Source organism: Bubalus kerabau, chromosome 3 (assembly GCF_029407905.1).
Source record: "Bubalus kerabau isolate K-KA32 ecotype Philippines breed swamp buffalo chromosome 3, PCC_UOA_SB_1v2, whole genome shotgun sequence".
Lineage (NCBI taxonomy): Eukaryota > Metazoa > Chordata > Mammalia > Artiodactyla > Bovidae > Bubalus > Bubalus kerabau.
The window spans coordinates 86,340,321-86,365,952 of NC_073626.1; the positions used below are offsets into that span (position 1 = coordinate 86,340,321).

General features: G+C 37.3%; 1 protein-coding gene across 3 annotated transcripts in view; it reads left to right on the top strand.

Moving 5' to 3' along the window:
• FIGN (fidgetin, microtubule severing factor) overlaps positions 1-25,632 on the top strand; it is a 131,709-nt gene that overhangs the window by 77,520 nt on the left and 28,557 nt on the right. Inside the window, exon 3 of one of the 3 annotated variants that reach the window (XR_008711893.1) lies at positions 22,571-23,683. The exons of the other annotated variants lie outside the window; for them this stretch is intronic. The gene's annotated coding sequence lies outside the window, so the exon portion shown is untranslated. Of the gene's footprint in view, positions 1-22,570; positions 23,684-25,632 lie in introns of those variants that run through there. 3 annotated transcript variants of the gene reach the window in all.

The window sequence follows — 25,632 nt, forward strand, 5'->3', positions numbered from 1 at the left end:
TGTTCATATAGATAAAAATGGGTAGAAATTTAGACTGTGTTGGAAGGACACCTATGAAGAATAAATGCTAATGGCTGGCTGGCTGGGGTTTTGTGTAGTGAAATTTTAAGTGAACCATAAAATGTATGGGTTTAATAAACAATACACATTTCTGATAACTTTCCAGAAATGTGGGCCCATGAAAATATACAAAATTATCCTCCATCTCTCTAACAGAAGAGTATCATAGATGAAGCAGTTTTGAAAACCCATTGAAGGAAAGACCGTAAAGGAAGGAAATACTGTAACAGAGATCTTCAATTCTCATTGTCTTTGCTACTTTTTTTACATGGGGAGGAAAACTTGCTCAAAATCTGACCAGAGTTTAAGTCCCCTTAATACAAATCACAAGGGTTCCATTCCTTTAATTAATAAGACCCACTTCCCCCAATCCCAGGTAGTCAGTCCTAGTTACAGCCAACCTGTCCCCTACCACACAGAGGCCCACATGCACATGCATGTAATTACAGATGAGGACATATATGCTAACTGCCCATAGACACACCGGACACGACTGAGCGACTTCACTTTCACTTTTCACTTTCATGCACTGGAGAAGGAAATGGCAACCCACTCCAGTGTTCTTGCCTGGAGAATCCCAGGGACGGGGGAGCCTGGTGGGCTGCCGTCTATGGGGTCACACAGAGTTGGACACGACTGAAGTGACTTAGCAGCAGCAGCAGCAGCAGACAACTAACAAATGGTAGTACTGGGGTTTATCAAGTCATGTTTAGTCATTAAACTGTCTTTGCTTTGACTCCTGAGTCACTTGTCTATAGGCCAAAAAGTTTTTGTTTACTGACATTTGAAATTCAGAATAGTTCATCAACAGCTTGTTAGCTTATTCTATGATAACATACTCAGTCTTCATCTGTTCTCCAGCCATTTTAAAAAGATTTTTTTTTTTCTTAATATATACTCTTGGTTTGACTTCCCTGATGGCTCAGACGATAAAGTGTCTGCCTACAGTGCGGGAGACCCGGGTTTGATCCCTGGGTCGGGAAGATCCTCTGGAGAAGGCACTGGCAACCCACTGCAGTACTCTTGCCTGGAAAATCCCATGGAAGGAGGAGCCTGGTAGGCTACAGTCCATGGGGTTGCAAAGAGTCGGACACAACTGAGCGACTTCACTTCACTTCTTCACTCATGGTTTAAAAAGAAGAGAAATAAGAAATTCAAACAACACAAAGGCGTATACAGTAAAAGGAAATCTAATCCTTCCCTGCCCTGGGGTATCCCACCTCAGGGGGTACACACTTTCCCAGTACTGTCCTAGGTCAAAGATTCCTTGTATATGCAAATGGTCATGTATATATCATCCTCCACTTTTCCAGCTTACATAGATGGTAACAGACTATACAACAGAGTTCTGCTTGTTGCGCTTTTCCACTCCAGCTATTAGCAAAATCTCAGTCAGGTCTAACTTGTCCATCAAAGGTGAAATTATTTGCTGTGTTGTAATATAAGAGGCTGGATGAGATCAAGTCTTTGACTTAGCTCTTTCCCAATTTGTAAAGGATACAGTAGTCTCTCTTTGCATCTTTCAGGCATTATTAATTGATATCTTGTCAGCACTTCCATAAATATTTCTATGTGGTAGTGATTTTTCTCATTCAAATGTATGCTGTGACAATTTGGTATATTTCTCCACCTATTAGATACCCTCAGTGAGAAGGGAATGAAGCAACTCTTACTAGGTGCATCGGTTCTTTCATGCCTAAATTGCATTATGCTGCTATGAAAGTTTGGAATAATATAGCACTACACAACCACTTAGGCTACCCAGAGGCCTTGAGAAAACTGATATATCTCCCGAGAGAGTTGACTCTTTTTATACAATAAGATCAAAGGCATGACAAGTTATTTTCCCCTTAATCCTTTTTTTTTTCTCTCAAATGTGTTACAATATTCAGCCTCCTTTATTTTGTAATTTTCTTGCTCATTAATACATCAGCAATTGCATTTATGAGTTGAAGCTTATTTTTCATCTTGGTGTTTGAATACCATGACTGAAATTGGGTTTTATTACTGTGAGCAGTTGTTAGACATACCAGGCATACCAGGTGTTTCAGTGACAATCTCTGCTAATTTAGCAGAAGGAAAAAAAGTTTCATGTGAGTTTTCACCTAACAAATAATAACCATCTAATTCCCATTGTAAGAAATGCTTATAAAAGAGCCTGTTCTTTTCACTTTCTTAGAAGCCCATTTGTTTCTCTCCCTTCATAAACAGACCAAAATATTTCAGGCCACCTGAGATGCTGTTTCAGAGTTAATTCAAGAAATGGGTTTTCATTAGCTTAGATTTAGAATTTCATTTTATATCTGGGGATAGCCTAGGTTTATTCCCGTGCTTCTTGAGGGCTTTATCCAGAAGAGTTTCTGGATCACATCTTCTAATTCAGAAGAGTATCTAATTTGATTTTGCATACGGAAATGCATTTAAAGAATGCTTTGGGTAGTTTTTTTTTACAACTTAAATTATTATTATTTTTTTTTTCTTTTTGCCTCACTGCATGGCATGTTGGATCTTTGTTCCCTGACCAGGGATTGAATCCATGTCCCCTTCATTGGAAGCTTGGAGTCTTAACCACTGGACCACTAAGGAAGTCCTGCTTTGGGTATATCTGAGAACAGGATTTTCTAGTAATTTAGGTGGGCTATTGGGTTTAATAACCCTAGTTCCTCTCAAATTATTGAACCAATGGTAGCTATGACAATAGAGCAGTGTACATTCCAAAGTTCTTCTGGAGTCATTTCCTCAAAATATTTCTTTTCCTTTGTTCTGTTTTGATTTTCATCTTGCTTCTCATTTTGTTTCCAAAAAGCAATTTGGGTCTTTGAACAAATCTGTTAAATTTATCATTCCTTCTTTAGATTTTTTGTTTTTGCATAATTACCATAGAATTTCTAATTATTTTTTAGTGGACAGAGAATACATTTATGGTCTGCTTTAAGGGTTGGGTACAGGGAAAGATTCATGTGTGCATATAGAAGACATGGTTGTTTTAACTCTTTTCTGGCTATGAAACCGTATATTGGGTATAAGGAGCAGATAGTATAAAGAGTTTATTGATTATTGGATGAATGTTCAGAAACACTCAGCGTAATGTAATTTAGGCATGAAAGAATTGATGCACCTAGTTAGAGCTGCTTCGCTCTTCCCACTGATGGCATGCAAGGACAAGTAAGAGAAGCTGGGCATGCTTCCCAAGAAGGGCTGCTTATGTGTACCCACTCCTCAGTGTGCCCATGGCAGACCCTTGGACTGCCACAGCCGGGGTCCTAGCCCTCAGTCCCTTATACACAGATGAACATCCCACAGATGCCCCTGCAAGATGCCTCAGGAGTTCCTCTTTTCAGGGAACCGGTTACCCACCACACACAATGGGCTCCCTAAAACTAGCCAATAGTATCTATTCCTCCAAGGACAAATTACCCCAAGAAAGAAAATATCAGGATTTTTAAAAAATTAAAACAGCAAAAAAGGTCTGATGCTGACTGTTTTCTAGTCCCCTTTTCCCCCTTTCCCTTTAGTAGCTCCTACTGCTCTCAGGGACTGCCTGGAATAGGCTAATGATGTGGTTATTCCTAGCTTTTAAGTTTATACTAAATCTGGTATAAACTACAGTTTTCACTTCATTCTTAAGCTTCCAAACACAAAATTACCATATATATATAAAAGTTCCAGAATCTCAAAATCGTATACATTGTACACTGTAACTTCTATTACATATTTCCGAAATCTTTTCATCAAAGTATGACTAAGTCTGTTTTTTACACTATTTGGCATGACATACTAAAAATGTGCAATAACAGGTTCTACCTCTCTTACCATCAGAGTTTGGCCAAGTGAAAGAACTTATTCCTGGTTACATACAGGCTTCCCTTTATTACATTAGCCTTCTCTTTTGCATTAGGTGATTACTGTAGAATTCCTCCTGAATTTTCAGCTTCATTCAAGCAACTTTGAGTGAACCCCATCTTAACACACATGCATCCACCCACACACACACACACACACACACACGCACGCACGCACGCTCAGACATACACTCATCTGTCTGATATCCTGATCTTTGACAAATGTCAAATTTTGCAAGGCTCTGCCTCTTCTGGCACATTTTATGCCAAAATGTTCCATTAGAATTTATCAGTGTTTATGTTTCTAGATTATCCCTTTTCCATTACAGAATCTGTTTTATCATCCCTGCTAAATAAATTTGTTGAGAGTGAGGAGGCTTCCTAAAACAGAGTTCTATGGTGGCTTCAAATTGAGCTGAATAAAAATCAGTGGGGATTAGGTAAGGGTGGACCTGACATCAAAACAGCATTAGATTTAATATCCTTATTGGAAATATTATTTCTGTTTTAAACTTTTCCTCCCTTCATCATCATAAGGAATAATTTATGTCTTGGCACTATTAGTGATTAATTTTTCTCCTAGAATGGAGTCTGTCTGTAGAGCTGGATTCTTTGGATGAACAAAAGAAAAGTACAGGCTTCTTATTGTTTGCTTTCAATCAATTTGACTTTTAGAGATGGCCTTCTTTCTGTTTTCCATTTTCAGTGTATACCTGCTTACCCATATATCTTCAGATCAATAAAAGAGTGGATATTTAAAAGTGTCTGTAGTGGCCAACAGTTGGAATCATGCCAGGCAACTTTACAATTTAAATTCTTCCTGGGCTCTAAAGGTAGATGAGGCCAACTTTCCTTTTGACTCAGCAGGCAAGTTTTACTATGATAAGAGTATTGCTATTTTAAAAAGCAGCTCTTGAACAATCTAACTCCAGAAAGCATCCCCATCCTGTGAAATAGTACAGAAGTGCCTGCTTCCTTATTGATGAAACAGTGGAAAATAATGCCTGTTAGAGGCAATTTTAATCATTTAATAGCTTGGCTTCTGACTCTTCTAACCCAGACTCATGCCACATCCAGTGTCCCAGTTTTTCTGATTTGGTAGGTGGAGGCAATCTAACCTTCTCAAGTTTAGCACGCTGCAGAAATTTGGCTTGATGCACCCCTCTAGGAGTGGGGCCTGACTTGGTTGGCTATACCTAGGAGCTGGATTAGTTCTAAGCTTAAGTTTAGCTTTCAAGTTTTATGCTTTTATGAGATACTGTCCTATTTTTCTTACTGTTTCATTATAACCTTATACATTTCACTTCGAATCAAGTTCTGTTTTAGGGTGATGTATCACTGCTTGTCTTAAAGCTTCGGGATGTTTAGAACCCTTGATACCCAATAAAGAGTATAAGGTGATCAATCATTCATCAACATCAAGAAAAAAATTTATTCAGCTCCCAAATTATCTCTGGGTATCTCTAAGGAAGAGTCAACAACCAGTGGGTAATATTCATTCATTAATAATCTTACAGATGTATTTATTTTGTACATGAATAATCTTGGGGAGATGTATTTTGTTGCTCTACTAGTTATGCATCTGATTGCAAAAGAAAAGCTACTTATTCCAAATCTGAGTCTTTTGATTTTAAAGTATTCTTAACATAACTTGACATTGTTGAAAACATTTTTATAAAAAGCTACTGAAGAAGCAACGAAAGCTTACCTAGCTCAAGTCACTTATTCTGTAATTACCTCACCCAGGTCTTCCGCACTGCAGGCAGATTCTTTACTGTCCAAGCCGCCAGGGAATCCCTCTAGAATCTTCGTAGGACCCCCATATGTCTCTGCTGCCTGGAGTGTTTGGAAAAGGAGTTATCTTTGCAAATGTAGATCTCCGAGTGTGTGTGTGTGTGTGTGCAAGCAAACGTACATTGTTTTAACACAGGGTATGTTTTATCATACTGTCGCATATCAGAGATGACAAACACATCAGAAGCCACTGGTCCGACTTCTCATCCTAGGCTGGAATGCCCTCTTCAGTTTATCAGTCTCCTGCTAGAATGCTTCTCCTTTGTGAATTAATAAAATACCCCCTTCTTTCTTTTTTCTTCCCATTGATTAACTCTGAGGGCCTGTGAAAAATAACTAGGCCTAGAGACTAGCACATAATGTAGATTTGTTCTTCAGCCTTTCCCCTTCCCCTTCCTCTTTACAGGGCAATTCTAATCCATTTGATGCTGATACACTTGATGCTTAAAAGTTAAATACAACAATGAGTTATATCCTAATTCTTACTAGTAAGCTTGAAAGTGGGTCAAAGTCCCAACCACCCAAAAGAAATAATTACTTCGCACTCAGTATTAGCTCTCTTGAGAATGTGAATACCTGATTAGTATGTCACCATATTCATTAATAACCTATCTTTTCTTAACCTGATTGGTGCTAAGTACTGTGCCCAAATTAAAATCAAGTAACATGAGGTTTTTGTCTATAAACAGTTACAATTTAATAGGTACTTTTCATCTTTTCAGGATGCTCTCTCTTCAAATACAGATGAGTATAAAGTGTATTAAATATTACACAACATCCTGTGTGATGCGGGCTTTCCTGATAGCTCAGTTGGTAAAGAATCTGCCTGCAAAGCAGGAGACCCTGGTTCGATTCCTGGGGGGAAGATCTGCTGGAGAAGGGATAGGCTACCCATTCCAGTATTCTTGGGAAACAGTAATACAGTCTCTATAACAGTTTTAGAAATCGAATGAAATCAATGATAGGAAATGGAATAAAAGAGTTAATGAAATTTATGGGAAAGCTTCTTTTTTTTCTGCCTTTCTTCCGATCTTCAAGATTATTCATAGGTCAGGACTTTCACCTCTTCAGAATGAGACATATGGATACCAAAGCTTTAAGATTCTTCTTATATTCATATTAGGTCTTGGCTTCAGTTGAGCAAGACATCTCTTTAACTTAAGTCCACAGCCACAGATTGTTTGGATAGTATTAACATAGATTGTAAAATATCTTTCTGTCTTTCTGTTACTTTTAGAACTAAGGAAAAAGAAAAAGTATCTGTAAAAATCTTTCTAAAATAAATTGTAATAAAAAGTAAAAGCTCCTGAAAATATCTGTTGCACAAAATCTGTTTTGCATTTTGCACTAATTTCCATTTTAGGGATTCATTGGTGAGGGGGAGGAATTGCTGTGAATAGACTGAAACCACATGAATATTTTAAAATTTCATACTTAAATTACTCTCTGATATAAAACATTAGTAATGATATTTTTAAAAATTAATACTAATGCCTTAAGATAATAAATCCAAAATAAACTGAAACCATAATTTGGTTCTGGAAAAACTGATAATGTTATTGTCATACAGTTTTATCCATAAAAGCAGGAGAGATATATGAAGTTTAAATAAAGCTAAATTTCAATTTCAATTTTGTGGCCAAAATACTTTTTTTTTTTTTACTTTTACTTTTGTTTTTTTTTTTTAAGTTTTCCCTATTATCAAAATCTGTTCAGTCTCTGGTAACAACTTAATATATTTTAATAGAAGGAGATAATGCAAAAGCTCTAGAACAAGACTTAATGTCTAGCAAGGCTGAGAATTGTGCCTATTTTTATTTACCATTGCAACTCTCAGTGCTGACATAGGGCCTGAGGTATGACAGAAATAATTAATATTTATTGAGTGCTTATTCCACACTAGAAGTTGTCTGTGCTTGTTACATGTATTAGTTTGTTTAATCTTCACATCAATCTTTTGAAGTAGGTGCTACTTTACAGATGAGAAAACTAGTGGACCAGATTAGTGGACTATGTTGCCAGTAAGTAGTAGAGTTAAAATTCAATCTCTGGAAATCTTGCTCCAGACCTTGTCTCTTAATTACTGTTATACCATACTGAGTGTATTAGACAAACTTCAAGTGTTGAATGAATAAACGAGTGAGAGTGAATAAACACACGAATCTACCCTTTTCTATTTAGTGGTCGTCACCTCAAGGTTTTCAAAAGAAAGTATGTCAGCACAAGACACACATATTTAAAGCAAGGTGGCTGTGTATATGTTTGAGAGGGCATGTAGAAAGATGTTCAGTTTGAGTGAATGTAGGTCTTTATGAGTTCTTCAAGATCATTTGTGTATATATATATATATTTCCAATATTTATTAAGCTTACAATGAGCTCAATACTGTTTTTCAAGAACTCCTTTCAAATTAATATATATGAGTTACATATGAGAGACAATAAAAGGAGTAAGTCTTAGCAAAAAGAAAAGAGAAGTGGTCAAATTATTTAGGTCTAAGGTGCAATTAGTATTTGTTGTGCCATAGTAATTGGTCAATTCCTATGTGCACTGCTAAGTATGTGTTTTGTTAAAATCATTCATTTCCTACAACATCTAGTTTTCTTGTAGAACAAGAAAGACAATTAGAATTGAGTTTGTCTGGGAACCAGTGAAAATTACTCAACAAATATAAAAAAAAAATTGAGAAATTTTGGATGATAGGGTTATGGAAGTTCAAAGAGTGTTGTGAGGTCTACGAGATGGGTGTGGGAATAATTCATATTTTTCTTCTTAAATAGCCAAAGTACATAAACTTCTTTAGCAGAACATCTGCTAACTAATCTAAGCAAGAAGTTTAACTGTTTAATGTTTAAATAGATATATTATTGCCTAAATTTGGATGAGTATACTTGCTCAGAGTAATTTCAGAATAGACAATTTACCAGTTTATCTAATACTTTGGTAAAATATGTTAAAAATGTAGAAAACCCTACCCCTAGTTATTAATTTTCTAGGCTCATTCTTAACATTTTTATTGGTGAAATTGTGTGTGTGAGTCTGTATGTGTTGGTTAATGGATCTTTTCCTGTCACCTTCTTCTGTTTTGTGGAATTCTCTTGGCTGAATTGCCTGACACTAAGTGATATAAATTTCTAAATATAGGCAGAAAAGCTGTTATTTTTTATTTAGCTTTTACTGTGTAATGGAATTTGTGACAAGATTATTTGCTACAATGTTATTTTGTATCTTGATTAGTGTTCTTTGTAAAGGACCCAGAGATATGTGTACAAAAGGTGCTATATGAGCTGTGAATGGAGGGGCAAATGACCTTCATTCAAATATAGCCAAGTGGTCATTACCAAAGTTTTAAGCAATTTGAACTGCCTAACGGGAAGTATGACAAATAGTAATTGTGGACGTCCTTAATGGATAGCTGTACACACTTTGATCAGTGACTACCCTAACTTCACTCTGAAAGAAGCAACTGCAACTAGGTATAAGTTTTGCTTGAATTAAATCCTTTAAAATTGGCATTTTAGAAACTTCTTGGACAACCCTAACCTGCTGAATGTCTTTAAACTAAAAATCACATGGTCTGGTGTTGTATATCATAAGTATGTTTGCCTATGATGTCATAACTTGCTATCAAAACTCTTTTATCTCCTAAATAGAATAAATTGAGCTTAGTGGTGCTGCCAATATTGTAGCTGTTTGAGTCACACAGTGGTATCAACAGCAGAGTATCAACAATGTAAACTTTCTCTAGTAAAGGTTAGCTCTCATTTTTGAAAGCATTACATTTCTAAATGCATATAGAACATAAAAGTTGGCAAAAATATTTACGATCCCTTGCCAGACAACTCCACAACTCTGTCACCCCTCCTTAACCACAGTACATCTCCCAAATCATTGATTTTCAAAAGCATCTGAACAGTAAAACTTTTTGTTTTCAAACCAAGTCAAGCTTAGAACCCCAAACTATAAAATGGATAAAAGCAGTGAAAGGATAGCTTTAAGTCTTTAGCATTTGCCAGAAAATCCTTAATTGCGGCATCTGTAAAGCATCTTTTGTTGGGTTGGTGCAGACCCCGGTTCCCACTGAGTCCAATTTGAAAATCACCAGGCTGTCCACAAGGCTTAGGGCTCTTTAGAGCAGAAACTATTCCTTTAGTTCCTGTACAAAGTCATAGTGTTGTAAGGAATTCAGCAGCTAACTAAAAGCTTCCTCATCTAGAATTTACTTATCCAGCTACCCCAAACATCAAACTTTATGTTAGAAGGTATATGCACTTTGTTCATAGGAACGTCCTGTAAGCTCTCATCTTCTCTTTTCACAAAGATCACATAAGCTTAGTTGTCCACTTTTTCTGTCTGTAAGAGACAGTCTAACACCAGGAGAGAAACAGAAAATATATAAAAATCAGAAAGTGGAACTAAAATTAATCACGGCATTTTAGGATCATTTTAATACAGAATCATATGTCTGCAAGTACATATTCCATTATAGCACATTGTTGCAATATAGATGTCAGTAATGATGATGTTGAGTCATTATGAAGAGGAGGGAGGGAAGAAGGGAGAAGACTGAAACACACAGAAAGGCTTGACATTTAATAATTTATGATGAAAACCTTCCTGAAGCATATCCTTACTTTTAAAAATAGAATATGTCCACCATCATTTAACCTGTTTTGGCAGATATCTTCTATTTTTTAAAGTATGGATATGCTTCAGGAAGGTTTTCATCACAAATTATTAACTGTCAAGCCTCTGTCTGTGTGTCGGTCTTCTCTCTTCTTCCCTCCCTTCCTCCTCACAGCCTGTAGGATGCAATGAAATGAGCACATTGAGGCTATCAAAGAAAATTTGTGCTCAACCTCTGGCTTTCTAGCTCCATGACCTTAGGCAGTAGCGTTACTCAAGCTCTCTTTGGCAGTGTAGTGATGAGGTTTAATGAGATAAGTGATGGACAAATTCGTTAGAACTTAATAAGTGTTTTCCTTTTATGCTCAACATGGATAAGCTCCGGTTACTTACACTTGATCATCTTCTGAATTTGATCTCGTAAACTCATTGTTCATGCCAGGTTACCTTTAGCTTCAGTTTGGTTTACCTGTTGCTGGTTAGTGAATCACTCAAAAACGCAGTAGCTTACAGCACACTTGATTATTTCTCATGTTTATGTGGGTTGACTGGGTGCATATGGGCAACTCGTCAAGTACTGTCGGTTGGAGCTGCAGTCATGGCAGGACTCATTCATGTGCTAGAATGGCCAGTATAATCATTCGGATGTCTGGTGTCTTGGTGTGGCTGCAGGAAGGCTGGACTCAGCTTGAACACTAAACAGCTGGGCCTCTCTCTGCTATACTCTTAGGGCCTCTTCCTCTTGGTCTGGCCCCTCCATGTCGTCTCTTCAACAAGGTGGCAGACTTCTTACATTCAGGATCAGGCCCCTAAAAGTGTAAAATCTTAGGAGTAGAACTAGCTTGGTGCTTCTTGCTGCATTCTGTTGGGGACAGGAAATCAGAGTGTAACTCAACTCACTGTGGGGAGGCATTAAAGAAAAGCTGGCAAGTGTGGTTCCCTGAAGGCCATTTTGGAAACTAGCTACCACAGTATTGTTTTCCTAATTCTTCATCCCTAACCCAAGTAGTGATGTACTTCAGCAGTATAGGAGAGTCCTGTTTATAATGCTGCATTAATTTGGAAGCAAAGAATCCTGGCAGTTTTATATGTATCAACGTATGAGATGATGCGTTTGGTCTACATTTAAGACTATTTTAATATTGATGAATAGAGCAGCCCATTAAGAATACACTTGAATCAAATGAAGTATATTTTTTATAGGATTTGCTTAAAAAAAAAAAAGCCTACCAATTTGGTGTTATTACCAAATCATACCAAAACACTGATGAACTTAGTTTTAAGCCATGGTTTTTTTTAAATTCACTTTTTCAACTCATTTTCATAAGTAGAGTTCCACACTAAAAGTGTCTGGAGAAAAAATAATGGGAAACATTTTGCAGTTAAACTCCAAGACAAAAATGTGTAGGGTATAGGAGCACTGAAGATCGATTACCATTAGTCTTCTAAATTATTTATTTTGTCCAGGTTATTCGGGTAGTTTTTGATGTACAAAAAGTATACATAAGCCTTTAGTCTTTCCACAAACTTATAAGGCAGTGGCTCAATATTTATGAGTGAGGGACCTCTGAGAATCAGATCCACTCTCTTTCTTGAAAATGCGGACATGCTCTAACTTCTGCATACAATATCAAGGGTTTACAGATAGTCAGATGCATCCATGGATTCCAAGTTAAGAATCCCATGTTGTGGAGGTCATCAAATCTCTAATGACAGGAAAAAACATATGTTTCTCTTGATATTTTATCTCCCAAGGCAGGACTTCACTAATGGTTTAAAAAGAAAAGTGCCTCTTTCAACCATCTAGACGATGGCTATTGCTTTGACTCTGTCAAGATGATTCCACCTATTTCATTTAACCATCCTACTGGAGGTGAGAATTAGGGTAAAGGTTGAGGCCAAAAATCAAAACAGCAACAACCAAAAACAAAGTTCAAGCATTGTGTTTTAATTCACCTCTGCTTTTGAGGGTTTAGAGACTTCCTTAGGGCTTATGGAAGGAGCAGGGACTTGGGTTTCAATACTGGATTTGAGGTACAGCTCAGACAAGTACTGTGACCTTAGGCAAGTCATTTAAGCCCTCACTGTCTCTTCTTTCCTGCCTGCCTGTGCATGTGTGTGTCTCTCTGTGTGTCTCTCTGCCACTCTCTCTGGCTTTTGCACTCACTCATCTGTCTCTTTCACTCTTTCTTGTCTCCTACTTTCTGTCTCTCCGGCTCCCACACTTGTTCTCTCTCTTTTAGTCTTTCTCTATGTCTTTCTCCCACTGTCTCTCTCTCTTTATATATCTACATATGTAGGTACATGTACATCTGACATATGAGTATTTCTGTGTACCTCACAGAGAGCTGGCAACAAAGAAGGTGATTCAAATGCTTTTGAAGTGTTCCATAATTTTTACAGTGCAAATTTATATAAATGGCTGTTCTTGTTTTATGAAATTTGTTATTGAAAAATAACCAGATTATAGTGGAAAACCACAGAACTCGGAGTCTGGAGCCTTAGGTTCTGGTCTTGCTCTTTCACTCACTTCCTGTGTGGTCCGAGACCAGGCTGGAAGCCTCCTGGAGTTTTTCAGTTATGGCAAACAAGGGTTCCACTAGGTGATCCAGAGGACCCTTTTCAAGCTCTGTTTTTCTGTTTTTATCTCTAATCTTGTGGAGTGGGGAGAGGTGAGGTTTTCCTTACTTTGGTCATACTATGATGCAGTTCTTAGGTGCTTTGATGCCAATAGATTATATATGCCAAATTAATGTCATAGGTAAATCCCCTCTGACTCTGCAGTTTGGTCTCATGGGACAGTTACCTGAGAGGACTAGGCACATCCCATTGTTTATTTTTTCACAGTCGTCAAAATGACAGCTTTTAAAAGCATTTGCAGATTACATTCCTCTGGGGCAAACTTTCCTGATGTTTCTACTCCGTTGTTAATTGTGGAAGGACGACTTCTTTAGTTGACTATCTATTCGATATATTGAATTCACCAAAAACAGAGGGGGTCTTTGTTCCAGTACTTTGGCAGATTGGCTCTCGCCATTTTGTAACCTTTAGTGCTTTTATGCTGTTAAGTTGGAAGCTTTCTGTGTTCTTATTGCTGGGTTGGTGTTGTCTGGGACGTGTGTATCTGTACCAAAAGGGAACTGGGCTCCCGTAATCGTGGCAGTGTTTACTTCTTCCCATCAGTGTATCTGCTCTCTTTTCTGAAGTAATCACTATAATTACACTGCAATGAGTTGTGTTCTATTGTGTCATCTGGCCTATCTGCTAAACATCACTGTGTTTTTCTTATCTGAGTGCTCTCAAATGGGGAAAGTGAGATGTGTTGGCAAGCCACCTTCAATCAAATTAATGTGGATTCAATGTATTGTCAACAGAGATGGTGGTGGTCCCTATTTATTGCATTTCAATAGAGTGGTACATAAGCTGACTTTATGTTTAAAATGAAACGTTTATTTGGCTGAGAGTTACATATATATGCTAATCCTTAAGAACAGTAATATTTATTTTCTTACTGTTTTCATTTTAATGTCTTTTCATTGGAACATGCTATAGCTATATTTTCGTAAAAAAAAAAAAAGGAAGCAAAGTCTTCAGATTTATCACTTTTGGACTTTTATCACTAAAAGTTTGGACATACTAGGAGGAGTATGACTGTTGATTTGAAAAGTAAAATGTTGGTTATCAACCCCTAATTTCTTTTTGGCCTATTATCTCAGTGAATATTTACAATGAAATGCACAAACTCCCAAACATTTATAATTTAGAGCCTCTCTTATGGAGTTTAATAACATGGCTACAATGATGTGTGATTCTAAAATACACATTACAACATTTAAGTGAATTTAGTTTTAGTTAACAAAAAGGAGATTCAGTAGAGCAAAGGCATTTCTTTTTTGTAAAATAGAGAGCATTTTTATTTATTCATTCATTTATATTTATCTAGTTATTTGTTGTAGCATATGGGATCTAGTTCCCCAATCAGGGATTGAATCCAGGCCCCCTGCATTGGGAGAATGAAGTCTTAGCCACTGGGCCAGCAGGGAATTCCTGATATTTCTTTATATGGTACCCTATATTGAGTTAGTCCATAATACTGTTGAAGATTTTTGAGCAGATTCATTCAACTTATATTGACCTGATTTGACAGAACAGTAAAAATTCAATAACCAGAAAAAGAAACTTTTCCAAAAGTCATATATTACAAATTACATATGTATTTTAATATTCTTAGGAACAGAAGTGATGAAAATAATTTTCATCCTTAGTTTCTACTAGAAATTGCTATGTGACAGTGATCAATTTAAATATGCAAATACAGTCTGTGTTCTGGATTTACCAACGCTTTATCCTTACAGTTGGAAGACTATATCATCACCTCACATGTATAAGGAACTTTTGTCTCTCACTTTACAGAGATTGGAGAATGACTGACTTGGACTCAAATTTCTATTGAGTCCGGGTCCCATCCATGTGTCTTTTAGTCATATCTAGTTCTAACTCCAGAGAAGGCAATGGCATCCCACTCCAGTGTTCTTGCCTGGAGAATCCCAGGGATGGGGAGCCTGGTGGGCTGCTGTCTCTGGGGTTGCACAGAGTCAGACACGACTGAAGCAACTTAGCAGCAGCAGCAGCAGTTCTAACTCAGACTTCCTATTCTATACCAACAATGCCTTTATTTATTTATTTTTTTAAACTGGAGGCTAATTACTTTATAATACTGTGGTGGTTTTTGCCATACATTAACATGAATCAGCCATGTGTTCCCCATCCTGAACCCCCCTCCCACCTCCCTCCCTATCCCATCCCTCAGGGTCATCCCAGTGCACCAGCCCTGAGCTCCCTGTCTCATGCATCAAACCTGGACTGGTGATCTGTTTCACATATGATAGTATACATGTTTCAATGCTATTCTCTCAAATCATCCCACCCTCGCCTTCTCCCACAGAGTCCAACAGCCTGTTCTTTATATCTGTGTCTCTTTTGCTGTCTCGCATATTAGGGTCATGGTTACCATCTTTCTAAATTCCATATATATGTGTTAATATACTGTGTTGGTGTTTTTATTTCTAATTTACTTCACTCTGTATAATAGGCTCCAGTTTCATCCACCTCATTAGAACTGATTCAAATGCATTCTTTTTAATGGTTGAGTAATACTCCATTGTGTATATGTACCATAGCTTTCTTATCCGTTCGTCTGCTGATGGACATCTAGGTTGCTTCCATGTCCTGGCTATCATAAACAGTGCTGTGATGAACATTGGGGTGCACGTGTCTCTTTCAATTCTGGTTTCCTCGGTGTGTATGCCCAGCAGTGGGATTGCTGGGTCATAAGGCAGTTCTATTTCCAGTTTTTTAAGGAATCTCCACACTGTGCTCCATAGTGGCTGTACTAGTTTGCATTCCCACCAACAGTGTAAGAGGGTTCCTTTTTCTCCTCACCCTCTCCAGCATTTATTGCTTGCAGACTTTTTGATAGCAGCCATTCTGACCTGCGTGAGATGGTACCTCATTGTGGTTTTGATTTGCATTTCTCTGATAATGAGTGATGTTGAGCATCCCAACAATGCCTTTAGTGTGAGAAAGCATAATCCTTTTTGTAAGGTTCGTACCATTTTGTAGATTCACCTGCAACTATAACCATTGCACTTAAAAATGCTCTGAGAAGGTATTTCTGACATACCAAATGGATCTTTGGAAGGCAAAACCATTCTTATCTTTTAGACTGCTGACATCACTGTAGTATAGTATTTTCATTTTCTTTTTGAAAGAATACCTAAAGGTAATTATAAAATGCAGAAATGTCTCATTACATTTCTAAATGAAATATATTTGCATGAAGAAAAATACAGTGTAACTAAAAATACTTCCCTTCGAAGTAATGGTCAGCTTTTCTCTAGAAGTGACTATGGAGTCACTCCAAAAGATTAGATTCACATTATCTCTTAGCTTTTTTAAGAACATAGGAAATGGAGAAAATTATCCTATAAAGATTTTAAAACAATTTCTCTCTCCGAAGCCAAGGTTATATAATTGAGTTTTGTATCTCAGGACCTTTTTATAGTGGATCACCAAAGATAAGGGCAGTAGCCTGGCTAGAAGATTAACTAATGATTAAACAATGACTGTGTTAATGATTATACTAATATAAACATTTAGTGTTGCTGACAATTTACATTCAATTTCGAAGTCTATTATACTGTATATGGTGACCAGTATTGTAGTAATAGATTGGTTTGTTGATTATTTACTTCTTTGTATAGTTAGGTATAGCTATTCTTTCTGAGTCTGAGTTATTCTCAGTTGTTAATTTGCTTGTAGAACCCTTACTCAAGCTTCATTATTTCAAATAGGTTCATCAAGGGAGACTAGTTAAGAAATAATTAATAGTCTTCTTCTAAGTATAACCAGCTTTACGTTGGGAGCCATTGTTTCTCAAGCAAGAACACATGCCATTTCCTAGGAAGGTAATGACTTGGACAACAAGCACTTGCTCCCACACTTTCTGGGATGTGAGGAAGTGAGAATAAGGTAGAGGGTGCAACAGCTCAGTATCAAGGATCCCAAGGTCCCTCTGCTCACCATGGTTAAACCTGGTATCAGCATCGCTCGGGGGTGAGAATGTGTGAGGAGAGGTATGGAATCCTCCCCAGGAGATATAAGACTGAATTCCCTTCTCCCTGCCCCATTTGCTGTGTTACTGCCAGCAGCTCCCTTCACCTGGCCTATCCTGACACTCGGGTGTATCTGTATATTGTTTGCACATTTTCCTTGGCATGCTGCTGCCTAGTGTGCAAAACGGAGGGTGTTTTTCCTGTTCTGCTCAGATGTAGAGTGTTCTTGGCTGAATGCTAGGATCCTTCCCAAATGGGAAACCAGACTCATTTCCTACCATTCTTATACCACATTCCTCATGATCTAGGCACACTTCTCTTCTTTCCCTGAACATATACCATATCTTTTCATACCAGCAAAGCCTTCACATGGGGTATTCCATCTATATGGAATACAATCCCACTTTTCCATCCTACATGATTCAGATTTATTTATTCATCTGATATATAATGAAGCAGGACCCACCCACCATGGGTCAAGAACTCTCTTAGCTGTTGGTGATCTAAAGATGAATTATATTCAGTACTTGCCTCTGAGAACTTAGAGTTCTAGGAGATCTGTAATTGGGCCTTCCCAGGTGGCTCAATTGTGAAGAATCCGCCTGCCAGTGCAGGAGACTAAGGAGACATGGGTTCAGTCCCTGGGTTGGGGAGATCCTTTGGAGGAGGAGATAGCAACCCATTCCAATATTCTTTCCTGAAAAATGCCATGGAGAGAGGAGCCTGGTGATTGCAGTCCTTGGGGTCACAAAGAACTGGACACGACTGAGCATGCAATGCTACACAGATATATAACCTCCTCTATTAACTGTTATTAGGTATTCCTTCATCTGAGTGTCCACGCTGTTCTGTAGGTTGTAGGTGTCTTAGATAAGGCATACATACAGTCTTCTACTTTCCCATTTTTTCAGTTCCTAAAATTAGTTTCTTAGCATAACATTTGAGAGAGAAAGAAGCCCTTTAGGGGTAATCTAAGCCAGCTCCCTTTGTAGATGAGGAGGCAAACGATCAAGTGCTAAGTGAACACAACTAATGATTAGAACTGAGACTAATTACCCAGATTTCTTCCTAAGTCTGGCATTGCTGTCACTGTCCCACAGGGTTTATACGTATTTCTGGAAGCTTTTGGGAAGCAGTCATTAACTCTGTTGGATCACTAGGGTGCCAGTCGTTAGCATCATCCTAGGCTAACAGTGTGTGAAACTATACCACAATGGCTGGAGAGTAAATGTACTTAGAGAAGATGACTCTCAAAGGGTGGTTTACATGCTGGTCATCAAGACTCTGCCATCCCCAAGTGACCTAGGCCAGAATAGTCTATAGTGACAGAGAAAGAATATTTCATTCACCTAAAATGATAGCTGAACCAATCTATCAGATTAGGTTGGTAAATGATTATACCATAACAGATTAATAATGCAGTTTTGACAGATAAGTGTTATTTATTACTGAAATGCATCATAATGTATAAACATAAATTCTGTCAGATATCTTTGGAGCCTGAGTGGTCTAAAGAACATAGACTCTATAAACACAAGGGCCTCACACTTATTTGCTTCCCTGGTAGCTCAGAGGTTAAAGCAGTCTGCCTGCAATGCGGGAGACCTGGGTTCGATCCCTGGGTTAGGAAGATTCCCCTGGAAAAGGAAATGGCAACCCATTCCAGTATTCTTGCCTGGAAAATCCCATGGACCGAGGAGCCTGGTAGGCTACAGTCCACGGGGTCGTAAAGAGTCAGACATGACTGAGCGACTTCACTTTCACTTTTATACTTATTTACTACATTTTAATCTAGTAAAAACAACACATAAGCTCATCCCCAGGGACGGCAGAGCCTGGTGGGCTGCCGTCTGTGGGGTCGCACAGAGTTGGACATGACTGAAGCAACTTAGCAGCAGCAGCAGTAATCATTACCAACAAGAGTCATATAGTTCTAAGAATATTTGTATCCACTGAAACCAATTTATTTTTTTGGATACCACCCTTAATATTTGCTGCCATTGCCATCCTATTTTCCTTTTCCTCATCAGATTTCCAACTCGTTGGGAGGACTATCTTGAAAATGATGATTATGTTCCAGTATGTGGATTTTTCATTTTCTAGGAAGGTGTAAGGCAGCCAGGGTTGTCTAACGGAAATCTCCCTCCAGTGGTGGAAGTGTCTAGGTTCTAATCCTGGCTATGCTGCTCCTGAGATGCAAGAACTCTGAGCCTCAGCCCCCTCTGCTGTAAGATGAAGGGACTGAACTAATGGCCTACAGAGACCTTTCAAGCTGTATGATTCATGGATAAGAAATTGGAGGTTTGGGGCTGTTGATTTTTCCATTGTTTTATGAGATTCTCCTCTAGGCATCCCTGACTCTGAAATCAGTCAAATACAAAAGTCAGAATGATGACATTACTGTAGATATTCCCTGTAAATAGCTTTAAACTGCACAATCCTAACTTTTCAAAATGAAGTTTGAGGGAAATCCACTGCCAGAGAGCGCTTAATTAACATGCACTGTGTCAGCAACTACAGCAGCCTGCCGCCACCATTATTAACATATACTGCAGTCCGTGAACGTCATTGGCAAGGGCTCCAAGTTTCGGGAAGCCCTCTGGGTAAAGCCCTGCTTAGCAGGTTTAATGTGAAGAGTTGGTGTCATCCTAATCAGCTGCCTCTGACAGAGTAAACATGGTTCCGTCTGTGCTGTCCCTCCCTGACTGACTGTGGGTTTCCGGCCCACTGAGCACTTGATGCCAAACAGTCTGTTAAGGGACAAGGAAGAGAGTCTTTGGGGATCCTTGGTATTTATCACTGTTTAGGAGACTTGAGGTTCACAGGACTGATAGGTACCAGTTTTATTCTAAATATTTAACATTTGCTCAAGTACATGTTGAGGAATTTTCTCTTGGCCCTTCATCTTTAGTATAAGAGGACACTCCCTTTCTGCTTTAGTATATTTGTTAACCTTATCTTTTGTATAATTAAATATAGTTCAAAGACCTAGCATTAGAATCAAAACAGCTGGATTTTTTTTTTTTTTTTCCAAAGTCAGCACGTCTTGATTTACTAATGAACTCCAGGATGGAAGGAAAGGAGGTGTTCTTCACATAAGAAACTCCCGTTTCCAGAGAAATGAATTAAATTGCTTTTTAAGTAAAGACCTTAAAAAGTATAAAACATACTTAAAGTCAGTTGTTACAATTATGTTTCCTAGCAGAAAAAAAAAATGTATAAATAAAAACAATTGACATCTAAATGTAGAAATATATGTGTAGACACACACATAAGTACACATATACACTCACACATGTGTATATATGTGTGTGTGTGTTTGTATACATATATATGGGAAGTATGGTGGCAGGAGGTGGCAGGTGGTAGAAGGTGTGCTGGAGAAAGAAAGTGATGAATAATTAGTGGAGATTTTCATGAAATTGATCAGGAATAGACTTGGCAACCCACTCCAGTACTCTTGCCTGGCAAATCCCATGGATGGAGGAGCCTGGTGGGCTGCAGTCCATGGGGTCGCTAGGAGTCGGACACGACTGAGCAACTTCACTTTCACTTTTCACTTTCCTGCATTGGAGAAGGAAATGGCAACCCACTCCAGTGTTCTTGCCTGGAGAATCCCCGGGACGGGGGAGCCTGGTGGGCTGCCGTCTATGGGGTCGCACAGAGTTGGACACGACTGAAGCGACTTAGCAGCAGCAGCAGCAGCAGCAGACTGTATCTTCTAATTCTTGCATTCTTGTGACATAGCCATGAAAGTGTTCTGTAGTTCAGTCTTGTGAAATTTTCTAGTTCAGTATTTTCTATATCTATTGATTAAGCGTATTAATTTTTACATAATTGAAAAGTTTACTATTTTATAATGATGTGCTGATTGTACAACAGGTGGAAATTTTCTCCAAAAGCTTCTTATTTTAAAAGTGAATGTAGTTTCAGGTGAACAGTGAAGGGGTTTAGCCATGCATATGTTTGTTGATCAGCTATACCCCAGTACAAAATAAAAAGTTGGAAAAAAAAAAAGGTAGGTTTTCCAGTCACATACACACCCATAAATGAATGTAAAGGTATGATATTTAGAACAGACAATTTTTACTGGTGGAAAAGTAACTGATTTTCTACTTAAAACTAATGTCTTTTGCATGTTTTGTGCTGCTGCTGCTGTTCGTGGTATAACTGTTTCCTATTAGTTTTCAATGTATCTGTGCTCACTCCCCACTGAAGAAAGTAATGGAACTTTCAGGACTGTCTTGAAAATATACTGATACACTGAAACATACTTCATTAAGGGAACGGTATCTGAGGAGCCATATCCATGATCTGAGTGGATCATTGGCTTCACAGCACTACAGGAAATATTAATTGTGACAACTGAGTCAGAATCTTTTTCTTTGTTACTATCTAAGGGAGTATGAATATGTTTGCCATGTGTAACCTATACCACCTATACTGACTTATTGCCTTTCAAGTAATCTGCACAACAGAGCCTGTAATTATTGATTGCAACATATGTATCAGGGAAGTAGTCTTGCTGAAAATTTAAAAATTTTCCCTGGGACCTGTCAAGGATAACATTGAAATGATTAAATAAAAGTGTTTTTTTAAGCATGAAAAATTTTAAGTGTAGAAAAAAGTTTTGAAAGCTAAGCCAGTTATAAGAAATGATGCAAAATCATATTTTCAGGATATAAAGCAATTTCTAGTTAGTCCCTATGGTTTTTTTTTCAGGTTAAGAGCATTGAAAAATAAAATAAATGCATTGTATCTTTAACCTTGAATGTGATTATTATTTCTTTTTGTGACATAAATTCTGTTTGGCTATTTTCAGTAACAAGCAAAAAACATTAATTTTAAACAAGGATCCATAAAAATTCTATACTTATTGGGATCTGTAAAAAATCAGTTTTGCTTACTGGAGGGGTATAACGCTGTTTAATATACTTTTCTCTTTGCCATTAAATTAGATTTTTTTTTTTAGGGGAGAAAAACTCATAAAGGAAACAGCCTTGGAGATGTAATACGCTCTAGCACATTTAAATAATTAGACTTCTGTCTCACTGAAATGTATGTGCTCTAGGTATGATAGTGATAAAAGCATGAATATTAGTATGATTAGGAAATTACAGCATGTCACAGCATAATTGATTGATTGATAACTGAATGAAAACTAACCATAAAGCACGTGAAAATAAATGTGTGTTCTGCAGTTACTCAAGCAGAATTTTTGCATCTACCCAGTTGCAAGATTAGTAACTAAAATGCTCATCTTACAAGCAAAATGGAATTGATATTTTTTTGCTTTTGCTTGTGTCTGTGTATGCTTTAATTATAATACTGGCAGCAGAAAGAGTAAGAGGATTCTAAGTGCTTAGTGTTCAATTCGATGTTTAATTGTTCCTCAAGACCTGTCAAATGGACACCACATTCCTAATTGACTCTATGAGCAATTAGTATTTTGGAATTTACCTTTCAGAGGCTCAAGTTTTAAATGCAAAGCCCCACTAACACGAGAGTTAATACACTCTTGTCTCTTGAGAACTGAATTTTCCATTTAAATTACCACTAATTTTTAAAAAGCATTTTGTCATTTTTTTGTGCTTGTGTTTTTACTTTCTAATTCTCTGTCTTGATCTTTTAAAGATTCCTGCTCACACAAGTCTTCAGCGACACTCACTAACATAGAAGGTTTGGAGAAGCGAGGCCACTGCAGGATTCCCTGTTCAAAGCTGAACCAATATTCACCATTGACATATCCATTCATCTGTGCAGGGTCATTGGAAATCCTCTCTCTCTAGTTTTTCCTTCCCTTCAGGGAGCAATGCTTAAAAGAGCAAACCCCTGGTGTGAAGAGATAGGAGAATTCTCAGCACGCCAATGGTGCCAGGAATCGAATTAAAGTTGTCCATTTGCAGATGACTGTCTGTTGGAGCTCTCAGCACACAGAGGCACTGTGCTTCCTGTTGATGCTTTGTTTACTTGAAATTCTGTCAGTGCCACTTCAATTTAATTTTTTTAATGGCAAAAGTCATATCATGCCAAAAATATGCCAGGAGGGTGAAAACACTATGATGTGTGTTGCTCTGTAGAGTTATATAGCATTTTATTGGATTCCCAAGGCTTGCTCAAGGAAAATAAACATTTTAAAGCTTTGCAAGAAGATTGTTGTGGCCACAAAAAAAAAAAAGTTAAATAATTACTAAATTCACTTCTTTTTTAAGGAGTTCAAAACTTGTCTTATATTCTACAATTATTGACATTCCCAGATCTATTTTGGCATAAATCACATTTTGATATGACTGAGCCTACAATTTTGTCTTTTTTCACATGCATTATCTCTTCTAAGTGGGAGGCACTAAGAAGACAGGAGTTGCCATTAAATCTTTAGATGCCAGAAGTCAGCACTGGAGATTGTTTTCTCCAGTTTGATTTCTTTTGTTATCGTAAGAGACGTTACTGTGGTTTAATTTATTGGACAAAGTTAAAAAACTGTCAGAATTAGATTTGTTGAGGTAAGATTTTTAAACCCCAGGAAGAATATAACCTGTTTAGGAGATGAAATTTGAGAATACACGGTCTCTTTCCAAGTCCCAGAAAACCAAAAAGCATGTTGCAAATAATTGTCGGATTTAAGTTTGCAATTGCTACGAGTTGATTATGTTTCTTCTTTCACTTTAATTTCTCTCTGTTTTATTTTGCAAATAGTGAAAAGTGCCTGGCATAAAGTAGGCCCTCAGTAATAGTTATTATTAGAATGAATAAAGGATGTTTATTATTTCATTTTATAATTAAGAATTCTTTATTTTGCTTTATTTTTCATAGCACCTAAATTTAAAAAAAATCTGTTCCATGGTTTACTTGGCAGATTCTATTTAATGTTTATTTTCTCCTAGAAGCAAGTTTTACCTGTTTTCCTAGGATTGCATTTGAAACAATGTGGGAATTACATTTACCCTAAACATCTATACCTACTTAAGTGTCTGCTGGATGCAAGTTATGCAGTAGCTTGTTTGTTCCAGTGGCTTCATTATAATATCACGGAAAGCAGGCATATGTAGTTTGAAACGCAGTGTTGCAGCAAGCAGTTTAATCTAAGTAAGTGACCTTACACAGAAGAGAAAATGTACAATAACAGCCAAGCTTGTAAAAAAGCAAGCTGTACTCTAAAGCAACCCAGAACTGATTCTAACATATCGACCACTGTGAAGAGACTATGTTGTCATTATGAGAGCAAGCTACTGTTTTCATAAGTACCTATTACTCCTTTTAGATCTACTGAAAAACACTTGTAGTACGACTCTTCTCAAAAACAGCAGTCACCACCCCCACACACACAGAAGTCCTCTCCTGCTCCCACTCAGTGCGTTGATTTATTATTTTAAACTATGCTAAGTTGCAATCCCCACCAATGCAATTCCTGATGGAATAGGCCATTCCTTCTCTTTCCTGATCTAAATGTTTCTTAGAAATGTCATATCTGGTTATCCTCAATATAAAAATCACCCATGAAAGTTACCATGGTGAAACCTTACATCTTAAATATCAGTCTGTGCCCCCTAGCCATTAGTTATCAAATATCATTTAGACTAGTCATGACATAAACTCTGTTAATAGTTTTACAAATAGATTGCAAATGATATGAATTTAGCTAGAAGAAACTTAAAATCATATTTATAATGCTTGTTTCTGAAATTTGGCTACTCATACAAAGTGTTTAAACAGAATATTTAAACATTTGGATTAAGTATTTTGTGGTGATGATCTTTTTGCATGAATCATATTCAGTAGCACCCATAATATATTCTAATGGAGTCTTGTTTTATCTGTTAGGTTTCATGAAGGCTGCATTAATGAATATCATAATTATCTATTGTATTTGTTATTAGCCACACACATCATAGGTATTAATAAGAAATATCTGTTATCCTGATCTTATAAAAGAGTAACAAATACTATTTAGGTAAATAGTGTCTTCTCTGTGTTTCATAAGAATCTAGTAATGCAAGTTTTATCACTAATTTGACATTTTATTTCTTTTTTTTTTTAATTGGGTATGTACTCTGTACAAGTATAGTGAAAGGTGGTGGGTACATAAGAGGAATAAGACAGTCTGAGCCTAGGGAAAGAAAATAACACATAAACAATTTTGGTGTAAGAGATTAAGTGCCATAATTAGCTGAATGATTCTTTAAATTCTAGAAATTTTTTGTAGATGATTTAAACACTTTCTGGTTAAGTTTCCAAAATATCTTCCTGCATGATTATGTGTAACTGGTAATCAGACATCATTCTAATCAATGAATGCTATTGCAGTATAGCATTCATACTCACTTATCAAAAATAATTTTGTTGGAGATGTGCGCTATAACACTGATGTGTGCTATAACACACACACATGATAAGTACTGGAAACAGAAAGAAAGATAACTTCAGGGACGTCATAGTTAATGAGAAAGCCAGAAAGACACAGTGCAGTTGGCCTAGGATGGGAAGGATGCTGTGGAGCAGGGAAGGGCATTACAGGCAAAGAGAGCAGCATGTACAAGGTTAAGAGGTATGACGGAGACTGAGATGTTTCCTCAGAGTTGGTAGTATGTATCAATATAAGATATTCGCAATAACACAGGATCTAGAAATACACAGAAAATTTCAAAACAAATATTAATATTCAAAAGAAGATGAAAAATGACTTTAATGGAGGTCAT